Raw genomic sequence first — 15,594 nt, forward strand, 5'->3', positions numbered from 1 at the left:
TTAATCATTCCCTACACATGAAAAAAAATGGCATTCCCTACCAATTCTTTAGTTAAAAATACACATAAGTAGGGAAAGTAAATGATAGGGAAAATGGAACATTTCCTAGTTAGAGAAACTAGGGAATCATATAGGAAATTTCCTATATAGGAAAATTTTCATATGTAGGAATTTCTCTAGAGAATTACAAAGGAAATTTCCTAGGAAATTTCCTACATATGGAGCTTTCTCTATGTAGGAATTTTCTCTAACTAGGAAATGTTCCATTTTCCCTATCATTTACTTTCCCTACTTATGTGTATTCTTAAGTAGGGAATTGATAGGGAATTTCCTATTTTTTCCCCTATGTAGAGAATGATTAAAAGTTCCTTGTTGTGTGTACAGAGAAATAATAATGTTATGGCCTTAAGTCTCATGTCAAGGATTGGGGGAGTTAAGCTTTTGAAGCATCTTTGAGAATGTGTTGTACCCAACACAAATCCTAAACACAACAAGAGTACAGAGAAATAATAATGTTATGGCCTTAAGTCTCATGTCAAGGATTGGGGGAGTTAAGCTTTTGAAGCATCTTTGAGAATGTGTTGTACCCAAGACAAATCCTAAACACAACAAGAGTAGAGTCCATCCATGATTCAAGAATGATGTCACCCAATTGTGTGGCTATCTAGACAGAAAAAATGCAGCTATGATGGTTGGTTGATAGCATGGCAGACTTTCAATTTGTTCAAACTTGTCTTTTTAATTGAAACTTTTAATTTTCCACCACAATTATAGTGAAAATTACGTAATTATAATGACATGACAATCTAGAAGCACTATATTCTAAGAAAAGGCATTACCTAAACTGAAAATACAAGCATTGTTGAAAAAAGGGTATCCTGCAATACATAGGCTTGCAATTGTGAAAAAAAAAGATAATAACATATATACACCACTGCACCATACAAAACATGTTTGATTACCACAGTGATTTGGTCTCTCAACTAAGAAAATACAAAATGTTCCTCTCTTTGTTCTCTTGGATCAAAGTACAAGACCATATAGCACTCTCCATTGTAAAAATTTCCATACTTGCTTGAAGATGTAGCCTACTTTGAGTTTGACTTTATATGCCAGACTTGAGCAACACTCCATTATTCCGATTGTTGATCCCCTGTAGTCATGCCCTACCATAAAGAATATTAGTCATTTTAAAAAAAAGCCATTGATATACACACACAAGGACTTACTATGGCATACAAAAGAAGAGCCTACTATGACATTGGATGTCATGCCATGCATCCGCATTCACACATTGCCTTCGTGCATACTCTCAAATAGAAAGCCAATCCACTACCTAAAGACACTCAACAAGTTGCTACAAATACCAGACATGGATAATGCTCATGCATTTGGTCAACGAGATAACATAAAATAAGACAATAGAACAAGGAAACATGTAAAGCTAACTCAATCCAATAATGATTTTAAGGAAATAAACAAGGCTAAATATAGACTAATATGCCAAAATTTTATATGCAAATATTTATGTTACCAAAATGTGTATACAAACCCTCTTAATCAAGGTGTTGCAAGGTATAGACTATTACCTTTAGTCCTCCATATAACCCTCTTCTTGCTTCAAGTAACTAAAATTACAAATCCTCAAAGTTTTGAGCTTCAATTCAAGTGGGCACTAGTCATATGCATTCATATCTTCCAGCTAACAAACATGTGTGCTTGTCTTCAGTATGTCTTCATCCGTGATTGGAGTATCAAGTGAGTTGGCACATGCCTATAAAAAACAATTTCATTGTTAGAAAATCTTCAAAGGAAAGGTGAAAGTCTCACACTACGAGAAAAGTGTTTTGGTTCCAAATCTTGAAAAAAGAATCATAAGCTTAATAATTTTGCAATCACCACTACATAAGAATATTTGGAAGCTTGTACAATAGACCACACCTTACCATTTCAGAACATTGACCATTTAGACATTAGGACTTTCTCATCCTCCATGTAGCCCTCTACCAATAGCTAAAATTACAAAACCTCAAAGTACCCAACTGCAACAACAAAAACCAATTCATATAGAGAGATGCAGATATCACCTATTAATCCAACAACAACATAACAAGTCCATGCTAACTCTCACAAATGCTCTTTCACTGACTCTTGGTCTTCTTAACAACTCCATAGGACAAAAATATCCATGATAATGTTTATAATAGAGTTAAAAGAAGTTGACTAGACTGCCCAATGATGTTGCTCTCACTACTGCAAGACAGGCACTCAGACCTTGTGCCTCTAGTTTGTTGATGGCAAGTATATCTAAGAGTAGCTATCCTTCCTGCAGCACAAAAGTCATTGGGTCTTCCTCACTTCTAGCCTCAAAGTCAAACTCATTTCCAGACCAATCTATTAACTGCAAGGAGATAACATGGAAGATGCAGACTTGTAGTTCTATTCTACACTATTATCAGCTCTTGACCTAAAAGCATTTGGCTATGTCAAAAGCACTGGAGAGTTTGTTCCAGTCGTGGACCCACAAGTAGCAACATAAGGAAGGGCAGTGCTTCCATATAATCCTGCATTGATACATCTACCAATCTAGTACGTATTGACCTATGCCAAAACTAATTGAACCTATGCTTCGAGAACTGGTTGGAACACTGCCAAAACCAGTTGAAGCTATGGTTGCAGAAGTGCTTGAACAATTATTGCTCCCAAAGCCAGCTGTACTAGGTGCAATACCACCAGTTGGTACATTAAAACTACTAGCATAACTAGTTGAAGGCTTGCTGCTTGACCAAGTGTTGCTTTCATAGCCACTTGAGCTACCAAAAGCAAGTGAAGCTATGCTTCCAAAACTGGAGGGCCTGCCCGATTCCAAGCTAGTGGAGTTGCTGCTACCAAAAGAAGCTAAAGGTGAGCTCCCATAATTTGAAGGCTACCTGCTTGTGAAATCATTGTTACTACCATAGCAGGAGGTCTACTAAAGCCAGTGCTACCAATTTCGGACCTGTTGGACCACTACTATCTACAATTGGACTCATATTTTGGCCAAAAGTACCACCTCCAGAAAAACCATCAAAATTAAATTCACCAACCCCCCTAATAAGAATATACTACCAAAACTATTGGGACCAAAAGTATTTTCTACTATCTTAGGTAGCTGCATTGAAAATAAGAGCCATGTTAAGAACATGAACCACAAATGTGAAAATATACCCCAAAAAAATTTATTGTAATACAGAGAAAGAGTTCAATCAAAGTGTCATGAATGGTCTTCACAGCTATGAGACAAGATGTGTCTTATACCTAGAGTTGAGGTAAGTAGGACAATGAACAGGAATTTATAAGTGCTCCATAAAGGAGTATAATAAAAAACTATACAAGTTAGTCAATCGTGCAAATTTAGGTGAGCCATCTTGTTCTCAAATAGCATGTTATTTCAGATACCCATGTTAAATACCACAATATATCCAACCAAAAAAGAAAAAAAAATTAGCTAAGTTATGTGTATATATAAACTTTACAAATAGGGTGAGACAATTACTATGCATACATGAGATTCACAGGTGACAAGAAGGCATTCGTGTATTAGCAGGCATATGCTATCTACAGCAGGAAACAATGCTCTTTAAAATTCATGGCACATTAAACCAAAAAAAGGAAAAGTACATAACCTTATTTATAGCTTCTATTGAATTTAATCTTCTTGATAGAAGTTCATTAGCAACCCTCTTTGGCAGATCAAAAACTACACCTCGCACCTATCCATGAAGAGATCATATCAAATGAAGAACATCAAAGAACAAGGGCATTGGACAAGAAATAATCTATGGGAAACTCCAAAATGTAATTTGGTACTTAATACATGCATATATGGGCCCAACCTGCAACCAGTCCATGCCCCTTCTCCTCCATGCTTAACAGTGAGACAACATTGAGAATCAAGATCAATGATTAGTCAAATTCAACTAACATCATATAGCATGAATAAAACTAAATGTGATAAACATGAGGCATCAATAAAATTGTAGTAACTCACACTACAAATAATACAATTACTGGGATCATTACGATGAATCAACCTTGTTACACTAGGTTTAGAGCTTGATGGTGGGTAGGTAAGAAGATAGGACCCCTACTTTCAACTATTCAAAAAGCTCTTGGTGTTGCTCCAAACTTTGGCCAAAGCCCATGATAGATTCTGTAAACCACATATTATAGGAATCATGAATGAAAATAGAGCCCCAACACTCCCTTTTTTATTACTACTCCAATTACTACTCCAACACTCCCTTTTTTATTAGGGCCCCTGGACGCTCCGTCAAAATATAATGTATACGTCCAAAATGGGTTTACATAGCCTGCCATTGCGAACTCCTCTATTCGTAATTATGGTAATCAAAGTTTAGCATGTTGAGAGGAAGAACTGACGGCTCCATCCCACCTTCTTCATTGAACTCAACAGGGATACTTGTCAACAGTCGTAAGCAGTGATGGCAGAAGACTTTAATCTCCCATACAAAGGTTCCATCTTCTTTCTCAATCACTTTGTATCCTTTGCTCCACCAGATAAGTTTCCCCCGATGGTATCTTTGCTCCAGATATGGGTGCTCCAAATAAGGGATTAACTGCCCCATCAACCAGCTTTTAAGCTCTTTTGTAGGTCTCAAATCATCCCCAGTATGGACCTGTAATGCATTTCTCTATATTAGCATACTTAGAAATAATAAGGTTTAATCTTATGAAGATTAACCTTATTTTTAAACTCTACTCCCTGTAGATAAGCTAATAGGGCCGTAGACCTATTTTTCCCTAACCTAACAATCTTGTAGGGGCTATCCCATTTAGGTTCCAGCTTCCTTGGAAGCAACTCCCTACACGCATCATAATAGAGGACTAATTGCCCTTTTTTAAATGTATATTTATTTGCTTTAAGGTAATGCAACTGCTTCATCCAACGCTTGGCTACCTCCTGGTGTAATAAGCTCTACAACTTCACCTCATCCAGGTGGGCTATGGTCGTGAAACGTTCAAAAAGGGAATCCTCATCTCCCAAGGAGTGGTTAATTGCAAACCATATGGTTGGCAATTCGATTTCAAGGGGTAACACACAATCTTTCCCATAAACCAATTTAAATGGAGTATGTCCGGTAGCTCGCTTGAACGTTGTATTGTACGCCCATACTGCCACATACAACTTCCTGTCCCAGTCTCGTTTCTTCTCAGAGACTATTTTAGACAAGATCCCCACAAGCTGCTTATTAGTACTTTCCACTTGCCCATTTACTTGCGGATTATAAGGAGTCATTTTATTATGCTTGATTTGCCAAGCCTCAGTCAAGCTTTTGATCACCTTATTCAAAAAATGGGTTCCACGGTTCGACACTAATTTCTTCGCGGGACCGAAACGGTAGATTATCTGCTCTAAAAGGAAACTTGCAGTCTCTTTTGCATTGTCCTGGCTCGTCGCCCGCGCTTCTAACCATTTTGTAAAATAATCAGTGGCCACTATAATATACCTCTTCTGGGTAGTAGACAACGAAGTAATAGGACCCACAAAGTCAATGCCCCACTTCTCAAATGGAAGGATAGCCATGATAGGCGTAAGTGGCCGTTTCCTATTCTCTCTGCTATCATGTCTCTGACAGGTATCACATCTCTTAACATACTCAAAAGAATCTTGGAAGATGGATGGCCACCAATATCCAGCTCATAACGCTTTCTGTGTCGTCAACCATCCAGCGAAGTGCCCTCCACATGCAGAGTCATGACACTCCTCCAAGATGAAAGGAACCTCGTCAGGCATCACACATCGGCGGTAGATATCATCAACACCCTGCCAATATAGTATCCCTACGATCAAGGAAAACTTCAATGCCTGTTGTTTGATTTTCCTCTTTTCAAACTTTGACAAACCGGCTCCTGTCTCTCCTGTTGATAGATAGTGTGTAATAGCAGCATACCAAGATGGAATAGAAGCTGTATCAATTTTAAACATTTCCTCAATATCACTTCCTTCAGCCAAAGTCTCTTTCCGCTCCCCGAAATCCACAAGGCATTCCACAATACCCTGCAACCTCGGTGGCTTACTCTTAATCTCATAATCGAACTCCTGCAAAGTGATTAACCACTTTGCCAAACGATCAGGCGGCTGCAGCTTGTTCATAAGCAATCTAAGCCCTTCCGCCTTTGTCTAGAACACTACCTTTTCATAGAGGATGTAGTACCTGAATTTCCTAGTCCCAAAGACCATCGCAAGACACAACTTCTCCATGTAGGTATAATTGATCTCTCAAATGCCCAATTTCCGACTAGCGAAAGCTATCGGATGATACCACTTTTCCTCCCAGATTTGGGTTAAACATTAGCTTATATTGTGCATGGTGGCTGCTGAAAATATATAGAACACCTCACCTCTTTTAGGTGCTTTTCAAAATGGGTGCTTTTACTAGCTCCTGTTTCACATCCTCAAAAGCTACCTTACAAGGGTCGTTCCATTCAAATAGACAACTAAAGGATAATAAGTTCATTAATGGCAACGTTCTTTCTGCCAAGGCATTTATAAACCTCTGATAGTACCCTATGGATGATTGAAAGCTATGAACCTCTTTCGGAGTGCATGGTGGACTCATAGCAACTATAACCTTGATCTTTTCAGGATCAGTTGCTATTCCTACTGAACTGACCACATGGCCTAGCAATAGCCCATAAGGCACTCCAACGACACACTTCGATGGGTTAAGAGCGATACAAAATTGTCTGCAATGCTCAAAGCATTTCCTTAAGATAACCAACATCCTTTCCCTTACAGTGGCTGCCCCCAGGTCATCAATAAATACTTTCAACTCATCTGGGAAGATGTCACAAAAGGTCTTATCTGCTGTTCGTTGCCATGATCAAGGTGCATTGCATAAATCAAAGGCCATCACATGGTACGCAAAAGTACCGAAGAAAGTAATAAAAGTCGTTTTCAACTTGTCCTCTTCTGCAATTGCCATCTGGTTATATCCTACAAAGCAATCCATGAATGAATATATTTCCCTACCCGCTAATTGATCCAAAATCTGGTCAATAAACGGCAACGGGTAGTAATCTTTAACCGTCTGCTTATTCAGCTCTCTAAAATCTACACATAATCGGATCTGGTTATTTTTCTTCTTCTTGATAACAACGGGTGAACACCATTCTGTGTGTTGTACAGGGAAGATTAACCCAGCTTTTCTTAACTTTTGTAACTCCTCAAACAGACCGTCCCTCAATTCAAAAGGCATAAGCCTTACCTTCTGACGCACAGGACGATTGCCATCTTTTATAGGAATAGTATGAACAGCCAGGCTGGGAGGAATGCCTCTCAGCTCATCATAACTCCAAGCAAAGATATCACAGAATTCTTGAATCAAGGAACCTCCTCTTAGGAGGCCAAAAGGATAAACTTTAGGAATAATGGAATTTTTTTAATTATTATTCCCTCCCTTTCCCCCAACCGATTGTCGTGCTGGAGGGGAGGGGAATAGCAAGGATGACTCAGCATCCTTGCTAGATGCCATAGAGGGGATGAAACCCATGCATGAACCACGTGGGAGAGGGGAGGTACCTCTCCCTCTCCCATATAAACCCCCTGTGGGGAAGGGTCGAGGGAGGAGTGGGCCGACTGTTGGTGTTGTTGATGAGTGAGGGGAGGAGTGGAGAACTTTGGACGCTGCCATAATTGGTCGCTGCTGTGGAGCGAGAGGGTTGATGCTGGCCGTCAAGAGGGAGGGCCAAGACACTGCGCTGCCCTGATTTGGGAGAGGCCCACATCGCGGCCAGTTGAGAAGGGAAGTGTTGGCGTGGAGAGAGGAGGAGAGACAGACTGCCGACGTTGCCACTGGAGAGGATAAGGCATTGTGTTCACTGTCGTAGAGCCGTAGTGGAAGCTTGGGAGGGGGAGAGTGATGACATCGCTTGCCGTGTGCTACTGTAGAGCACGAAGGGGCGCCACACTGAGTTGTTGTTGAGGAGGAGCCGCCCTGCCGCCAACCATTCAACACATTGCCGCTGCCGCCGCTGATCGATTTGCCTTGGGCTCTCTCCATGTGGCTCCATATAAGTCATCAAAAGCTTTGGAAGCTTCTTGGGGAAACTTCCAAAGGCATTAATAAGCCCCCCCTTCATGTGGGCCTATTTAAAGCCTTTCCCCCCCTCCCGGTTTTATCCTCTTAAAGCCCTTTCACCCCCTTGTGTTGCCCTTCAATTTTCCCCCTCCCGGTTTAGATCCTTTTTAAGGAACTCCTTAACCCCCTTTTCCCCTAGTTCAAATCCACCTTAAACCCCCCATGTTAAAAGTCATTAATCCTTTATAAGTCTTTCTTTCCCCCTCCGTGCTTAAAGCCTTAAGCCCTTTCTCCCTTAAGCCCCCTTCCCATGGATGGAAACCCCCCAAAAAGAACTAAGGCTTGAAAAGTCTTATCCACCTTAGCCCCCCGTATTTAACCTATAACCCCCCTTCTTGTGCTTTTTGAAACCCCCTTTCACCCTTCACCTTTTTCCTTGTCTTGGAACTTACCCCCGTGTCCAAAAATCCCTTCAAGATCCCCCTTCACATACCCTTTCACTCCCGTGCCCAAAGATCTCCCAAGGCCCCTTCATATGTTTTTGAAACCACACTCACACACACCATTGCACCGTGTATATACCCCTATAGGGCCTTTTTCTTTAGGCTTTGTAAACCTTTCCCTCCCGAAGAAACTAAGATCTTAAAGGTCTTATTACCCCCTTCTCGTGTTTAATCCCTTAACGATTCCTTGCCTCGAAAAAGAAAAGAAGAGTATTGAAGCGACGGTGGAATTCCAAAAAGGAGCGTAAAGCTGCTTCCATGTTCGAAGGACTACAACTGCGATGCCGCCTAAGAAAGAAACTAGGTTTTCCTTCTTAATTTTATATCAGTTTTAATTCAATCATGCAAGATGAATTGTTAGGGATAAGATATATATTTTGTCCTCGTTATTTACGATGAAGGAATTTAGTTTAATTAAACATGTAAAATAAATAAAGTATAAACATAGTTTTCCTTCAAAAAAAAAGTATTATGCGTTGAAGCGAATCATGAGCAAGATTATCTACCCACTAAAGTAGTATACTTCGGTTAAGTCTGGAAGATATAAAACTGCATCTTGCACTATTAACCCTTATTCTTTTTATAACGAGTCATCATGGAAGGTGCGAATCATGAAAGGTTTCTTACGTTGCCTAAACTCTAGGAAGTTATCATTGCTAACTGCATAACTTAGCAAGGAAAAGATTGCTTATTTGGCATGAGTTTTGTTCGCAAGGATGAAGGAAGATTAATTAAATTTACCTAACCTCAAATCAATAAAGTTAGGATTGAAAAATCAATTGTCACATACATAACAAATCATGCGGAGGTGATCTCGATGTTACCTTCTAAAAGTTAACCAAATTAATATAAACTTAGAAATACCTATGCTACGAAATATTCACTGGGAATGATTTAAAATCCAAGAAATGTTTATACCTTAAATACTTGCCCGCATTCCCTGAGTGTAGAGTCAGTAAATTGTAAACATAAAAGAAACTAGGGTTTGTCCCTGAGTTTCTTAAAAGAAAATAATAAAGCTAGGAAACCCTAGTTCTAACAAACGTCAGCTTAAAGAAACTGAAACAAATTGTTTCGTAACCCCATTATCGCATAGTACAATGCAGGACTTGCGCGGCAAGTACGAAGTCATATGGTCTTGTGATTGATTCACAAGAAGAAAGGTTGAATACCCTCAACAAGGATGGCGGATCCTTACGCAAGTTATCTTGCAAGAGGATGTATTCTTCGATATCCTTCTAAGTAAGGAAGGTTAAAAACCGGAAACTAAAGTATCCAATGAACTTTAGGGTTGACCAAGTCGGGTTAAATAGGGTACACCCTAACCCAAAATATAAAGGATCTTGCCAAATTGCAAGACACCCCGGATCAAGTGCTAGATGCATTCAAAAGGAAAGATTCCTTCCTTAGCAATTTGCCAACAACAAGATCGACTAATGGAAATGTTTGTGCTTGCTAGAGATTTTAGAGCACTGTTTGATTTATGAATTACAAATTAAATGAATATCTATACTTCAGGTTGAAGGCCTGAAGGGAGAGGCATCTTCAGTTACCCCGGACTGCCTGCCTGACCCTAACCAAGGGGGTTGTTGACCGCGCCGGGAAAGTGGACCGACCCCGCCGCGAGAGGTCTCTCCATTGAGTGCTACTTGGAGCAGGAGCACGCTTGGGTGCCAGGGGGGACTCTGGCCATAAATCCCTCGCCTTTCGGGTCCTGCACAAGAGGCTAACATGACTCGGGATTGGATCTCGAGGCCCGTATACCAGTCTACGTGCGGAAACTTGGAAAAGTGATCCCTGTGGATTGCTGGATAGCCTTCGGACAGATTATGGACAAGCCTACGAGCGGAAATCCTTGTATTTCAAAGATAAATATGATGACATGTTAATAAAGAACTTGTCTGATATTGTTTTTCTATGTCACGTGATAAGATTACGTGAAGGAACCAGTGCTTAACGGATTAATTAAAGAAGCTGATTGTTACATGTCCAATTAATGTGTTAGATAATTACATAACTAAAACAAACCGAGGAAAGTGCGGACGATGGGCCATAGGTCCGTCCTACGGTTGGGTGGTCCCGGTTGGCCGGGAACTTTTCTCAAATCTCGAAGAACAGTGGGATGATTATCAAAGGACTCGAACAATGAAAGCGTTGACCTAGAGTTATGTCTTAACTGATTTACGCTGTTCTAGAGGAACGGAATGGGACTATGCCTTATGGCAGAGAGGTTGAGCTTTGCATCCCTCTCGTTTTCCATTCTCCTTGAACTCAGTGCAGCGTGAATCCGCTTTGGACCTAGAGTTTCTGTGTAAAGTAGTTCACTTAGGTCCAACGCTACTTGCTGTTAGGAAATGACCAATCAGGAAAACCCTAATTCCAGTCGATCCTAAGTGGGAACGGCCAGAATACTTCCGCTACGTGGCAAACGCGGAAAGCCCTAGATCGCAAATCCTGTAACATTCCATGGGAGTGCCGGGCGGAGCTTTTTAGACATCCTTTTTGATGGACTGCTAAGACATGTCCTGGATGATACTAGTGGACACGTTACACCGGACCTCATGCTCATGACACATAAACACCCTCACGGCCTCACAGACCAGGAGCGTCAATCTAATGCTGAAGGACAAACTGCCCTAAAGCTTAATTCCTACGTTTATAGTTTATAGTCCAACATCTTCCTTAAACTCCTCAGAGGGAGAACCCTTATACATTGGCAATGCCACGATCACACACACATAGGAGGCACTCCACCGACTAATAGTCGGAGCCCCACTGCAGCTCTCCTACATCTCAAGGATTGGCCCTTTGATGCGCTGCTAGACATATAACACATACGAGCACCAACTTCTCTCAAGTTACCAATATTTTATGTTCCAATATGTACCATTCCTCACTACAATTTTCCCTTAGGACCCAACGACTAACCTACAGCTTAGGACATCCTCTCACGCTCATCGTTGGTCGCAACCTAAGGAAGACAAGTGTCATGCATCCATGAGGTTTTTCTGATACCTTTTAATTATTATGCTTAATGCAAATTGTCTATGGATATGTGCTTAGACAAAAGAAAAATCAGCATCGTGCATGGTGCATAAAACATTCTTTCCATGAATTTCACTAACGCGTGTTGCGTTGAAAGGAGGCACCGAGCCATATACTCATGCTACCATCCTCTTTATTTAAACCGTTTCCAATATGCCAAGTGTAATGCATAAATCAAATCTTTTCTTATCTTTCAGTGTTTCAGCTTCTTTTCATCCAACTCTTAGCATTTTGTATCATTGATCAGTTAGATAGGGTTTCTATGTATTTTTTCCTTTTAAAAGAATGATAAATACGCACAAAACATAGAAACGGGGATAAACCGAGGCTAAGCTCATGCTTTGCCATCATTATACATTGCACAAACATAGATATAATTTTCCCTAATTTTCCTCAGCCCATTTTTCATTTTTTCCTAATTTTAAACTCATTTTTTCCATTTTTAGGCATTTTTCTCTATTTTTCTTTAATAAATAATGATTGAAAATGAAAATTGATTGTGGGTGGTGCCCCTTAGGTTCATTGATAGCAAAAACTCAGATTTAGTTTGTGTGACATATCATATTTCTCATTTATATAGCAAAAAATCCAATTTTACCCTTAAAACGCGTATTTTTCATACATTTTAATACTAATTCCGGCCATGTAGCCTTATATTTTCTAATTTTCAAAGCATAAACTAATCAAACTCATGGCAAACAATGTCATAAAGAACTTTCATCCCATATGAACAAGATTTCAATATAAAGCAAATAACATAAAAAGATCATTTTTCTTCATAAAAATAGCATTACTGCTTATTTTCAGGTCTCGGTTTCTTGGTCTTGATTACGGGCCTGATTTTCACCATTCATTTAATGATTAGCATCTTCAAGAACAGCACTCTTCAAGTCTTCATCCATCCGGAAGCAATCCGGTCTCATCCAGACAAGCTTTCATCCACCATTCTTCATTGTCTTCTTCCACACAATAACAGCCCCTTAAGGGAGAGAGAGGGAGGAGAGAGAAAGACTAGAATTGACTCTCTTCATTTAGGCCACCATTGTACGGGCGAAGGGTGGCGATAAGATCAGCCAAGAAGGAGAAGATCATCCCCAATGTCTGTTCCATGGGGTACTCAGCCCACAATCATGATGAGAGAGGAGAGAGAGCGAAAAATGCACCATTTATTGATCACGCCATGTCTTTCTTCTCTCTCCACGTTTTTTGATCAAGAGGTGCATAAACTTTTGGGGGGGAGGGTCCAAACTCAAAAGACATGCCGAATTTTTTCCTCCCAAGTGTCCACCTTTTCATATCTTGACCATTTTGTGGTCATTTCCCCGTCCGGTGTCCAAATCGAGTGCAATAAATTTTTGCACATTCGGCTTGATATCCCGCATTGGCCGGTAACTCCTGACATCCCGCACATTAGTCTGAAAAATTATCAAAAATCAACAAGTGTCACTCAGGCGCCTTTTAAGCACTTGACGCTTAAAATCGTCCTAGCTGGAGCCGCCGCCTTCGACGTTGAATATTTTTCCCTTGATATTCATAATTTTTAGCTATTTTTAAGCACTTCTTGGCATCAAAACTCCGCTCTCAAGAAACAATAACCAGAAATTCACATCATGGAATCAGTGTCTTCTTCCCAATCTAAGTCACAGTTCCCCACAAAGAGAAGTTCTGAAACTGTATGTGATACCATAGTCAAGAGTTTCGTTCTAGTATCTGAGCAACCACATCCCAACTTTCCAATGACTCTCATGAGATTTGTTTGAGAACCTGCTCAAAACACCAATAGTAAAACTGATATCTAGTCTAGTGTTACACAAGCAGATAACTATTGACCAGCCTCCTGTACCTCGCAATGTCTACTAGTACTAATGTATCCTCAATGGATAACTTTGCATTCACCTCCATAGGTGTAGCTATCTCCCTCTACTTGGTCATGCCAAATGCCTTTTGTTGAACATTGTGCGAGGGAGACGAGGAACGGAGGAAGAGAGAGGAAAAGAGAGACACGAGACACCGAAAGTGAAACCCTAGAAGTGTGTAAACTGAGCACAGATGATAGGAATATATAGAGGGGACCTAGGGGGGCACTATATATAGACATACTATATATAGCTAACACTATGTATAGCTAACACCCCCGCTCAAATAAAGGTTCCTTACTATGGATGAAAAAACCCTTGGGGCCTCAAGGGAAAAACCCACAGCTCTATATAGGCCTACTGTTATATTAATATTTAAAATATAAAATGACAAAGTTGAACTTACAAGAGCCTATTCATAGGCATCAAAGGAGCTACATCAATCCTGAATTACAACAGCCTATTCAAAGGCATCAAAAGAGCTTTATCACTCCTAAATATACAACATGGAAAATAAGGATAAGCGACATCACTGCAAAAGATAAAATCTCCAAGAAATTCCTTCAACTAAACTTGGGATGTAAGCAATATATCTGTTACATCAAAACTTAAAGAAAAACGTTATAGTGACATTAGAACAACACAAGGTCTATAGAGACGGTTCGCGACGCCGCTCTATAGACAACATAACACATGTGGGGCCCAATGAACAGAATATAAATAAAACAATTTGTCATCAGCTGGAATATAGACACTCATCAGCTGGAAAGAATATAAATGAAATAATGTGTCATAAGCTAGAATATAGACCCTCATCAGCTGGAAAGAATATAAACGAAATAATATGTCATCAGTTGGAATGTAGACACTCACCAGCTGGAAAGAATATAAACGAAATAATGTGTCATTAGCTGGAATATAGACCCTCATCAGTTGGAAAGAATATAAACAAAATAATGTGTCATCAGCTAGAATATAGACCCTCATCAATGGCAGGCAAGAACCACACCAACATTTTTCCATGTATAGATAGGATAGCTCACAAGCCAAATGAACAGCAGAGCTTGATTGCAGCAAGACTCTCCTCCTTGGTGACCCTACCAAGGAGGACCACTGAATGTTCAAGTGAGAAAGAGCCCGAGCTTAGAGGCCCTTGCTGTTTCCAACCGTTTAATGTTTTCCATAGATGTTTTCCATAGACCTCTGCATGTTCTGTCCAACCTTTTGAGTCTTTTTGCTCAAAGTGGTTCTTTTTCTATTCAGTTCCCCTATCTTGGTGATTTTTCCCAATGTAGGAAATTGGCATCAATGTTTTTCTTACTCTTCTCAAAGATTTGTAAGCTTTAGATCAGGTTTTCAGTCCCATGAAAGGTAGCAGCAAGGCCAGTATGAGGTCTACTTCACCCCTGGAATGAAGCGAGGATCTCACCTTGGGAAAAATATATAGCAACCTTAAATGTAGACAACCACCTATAGGGAATCGTTGGACTTAGGAGTCTACTCACAAAACCATGAACAGAGTGTTTGACCCATCAGTAATCACAACAAAAGCAGAAGGCTTTGTTACAGCAACAAGCATATTCTCTCCATAGAGTTCATAACATGACCTGCACACTATGAATTAGATCTCTGCCATATCAGCAGGTCTCCACTAGTGATACCAAAACACTTTTAACTGCACAAGCCAAGATGATGCAGAAGATGTTTAAAACTGCCTTCATCTCTATACATCTCTAAGAGGCTCACTGTCAGAAGCTGTCCGATGCTCGGGCATGCCGATCTTCGTGGAGAACCTGTTGCAGGGCAAGGAGCATAAGAAGAAGGTGGAGTCGAAGAACTTGCTCGAGAACTACGCATACAACATGCGAATCCAACGGCTAAATTGATCCCAGCAAAGACTAATCTAGGCGTGAAGCCGTCACCCTTCATCGCAACATTTTCATCGCAGGGCCCCAATTCTTTGACCGCAGAGATTCTAAAGCCAGACATCTCCGCCCCCGGGCTCAATATACTAGCCGCATGGACACAGGACAACGGACCATCAAAGCTTGCGATAGACAAACGGAAGGTGAAGTACAACATATACTTGGGCCCGTCTAAGGCCTG

The 15,594-nt window shown here is 40.4% G+C and overlaps 1 long non-coding RNA gene across 1 annotated transcript; it reads right to left on the minus strand.

The window, feature by feature from the left end:
* Positions 1-942: 942 nt before the first annotated feature.
* On the minus strand, positions 943-3,885 carry LOC148012719 (uncharacterized). The gene is made up of 3 exons (XR_015689013.1): positions 3,666-3,885; positions 1,590-1,774; positions 943-1,166 (listed from the first exon to the last, which is right to left on the minus strand). It is a non-coding gene; the product is annotated as an uncharacterized LOC148012719 (long non-coding RNA).
* Positions 3,886-15,594: the final 11,709 nt, after the last annotated feature.

Source organism: Lygodium microphyllum, chromosome 27 (genome assembly GCF_053477565.2).
Source record: "Lygodium microphyllum isolate KBCC chromosome 27, Lygodium_microphyllum_v1.1.10, whole genome shotgun sequence".
Classification (NCBI taxonomy): domain Eukaryota; kingdom Viridiplantae; phylum Streptophyta; class Polypodiopsida; order Schizaeales; family Lygodiaceae; genus Lygodium; species Lygodium microphyllum.